We start from the raw sequence: 1,847 nt of genomic DNA on the forward strand, positions 1-1,847 counted from the left end.
CAGCAACATTTTACAGGTCATAACTTAGTCTGCTATCTTGCGGTTCCTTCTCCCACAACCTCCCTAATGCTCCAGAACTGTCTGCAGAACTGACTAAATTGCTTCAGCACGTTAAAAAATCCGATGCTAATTTCTGTAATCCAGCCTCACAAAAGTGACAGGTACTTTCTTCATTGATATATCTTAGTTATTAGTTTCAATGATTATATGTGTAGTTGTGTGCGGACAGCCGCCACATTCTTGTTTCCCAGGAGCTCTCATCCTAAACGGAGTATTAGGCCCAGACTAAAGAAAAAAATTTTTATTTAAATTTTGGAAATTCGAGAATAAATTATAAAGTATATAAGAATAAGTATGAATATTACTTAAGAATAAAGTCGTAATTTATTTACGAGAATAAAGTCATAATATTCACAAAATAAAGGTCATAATATTAGGTCTACGAGAATAAAGTCGTAATATTACGAGAATTACCAAGTCGTAACAATCATTAGCACGGAGAATAAAGTCGTAAACATTCGTAGAGAACACGAAAGTCGTAACTCACTTGCAAAGAATAAAGTTAGTTATTTTATGAGAACTGTCAACGCCTGTTGGCTCAGCCAGCTAAACTGTTTAAGCGATGAATTATCAATACGTTTCAGCCTCGATGACTGTATGCGTACGCGAGACAAACAGCCGGCTGCTGGTCAGGCTGAGGCTGCTGTTTGGTTGAGCTGGTCACGTCACACTCTTGATAACTCTATTGAAAGCTTTTTTTTCATTAAAACCTTTTTTTCTTGTATTATTATTACATTATTCCGTAGACATTACAACTTTGATTCTCTAGACCTAATATATGAACTTATTCTCGTAATATTATGACTTTATTCTCGTAAATATTATGACTTTATTCTCGTTATTTCCCATCCAAAAAATCTGTTTTATCTTTTAGTCCGGCCTAATATTCCGTCGTACCACCATACGGTAAATCAGGAAATGATATTAAGCATCCTTCTACTTCAGTGTACGTTCCAGCCCTCTCCAAAGCTTGTTCAAATCATCCTAACAGATGCTTTGTTAATTACCTCATCACTCCCAAATGACCCTATCCAGGGGTGCAGGAACCCAGAGCCCATTGTTGGAGCTGGGACTACAGTTCCCAGAATCCTGTGGGGTGTGACGTCAGCAGGCAGCGGACAGGTTGAGCGGTCTCACCCATAGCAGAGGAAAACGCGTTGTTTCCAGGGAATTAATTAATGACACTCAGAGCGGATTCCACATCGAGGAGAGCAGACAGAATGGATTCTTCAGTGGCGGGGGCCAGGATCGGATCGCCTCGATCTTTTAAGGAACATGGTTGGCAGGTCTAAGGAGATGAATGAGAAACGGTACGCCTCTATGACGCTTTACCTTCACTTTTGGGACATGCAATGTTTCATTAGCATTGTAAAACCAGAGTCCTGGACATCAGCGGAGCTCTCTTGAACCGAGAGGTAACTGAAGAGCTCTTCATGGTTGAAGCCGGATGGAACTGAGATGTAGCGAGCATACAGCTCTTCCAACATGCGGTGCACGGGCCCGCGGTGAGTCGTTTGCGGGTGATGCAGCAGCTCAGAGCAGGGGTCTCTGAGTCCTTCTCAGAGCGAACCTCAGCAGACTGAGCCTGGGTGTCGGGGATGAAGCCAATATCTTCCCCTTAGGACAGAAACTCACTCTCCGAGTCAGAGATGGCGAGAGACATACTGACCAAATAAAACCGGAAGGTTTCGCATTTGCAACAATGGTCAGATTAATCAATAACTGAGAAAGCTTACAGAGCAGCAGGCAGCAATAGCTTACAGAGCAGCAGCAGCAATATGGATGCA

Source organism: Morone saxatilis, unplaced genomic scaffold (genome assembly GCF_004916995.1).
Source record: "Morone saxatilis isolate NCDOM2014 unplaced genomic scaffold, NCSU_SB_2.0 Contig3, whole genome shotgun sequence".
Lineage (NCBI taxonomy): Eukaryota > Metazoa > Chordata > Actinopteri > Moronidae > Morone > Morone saxatilis.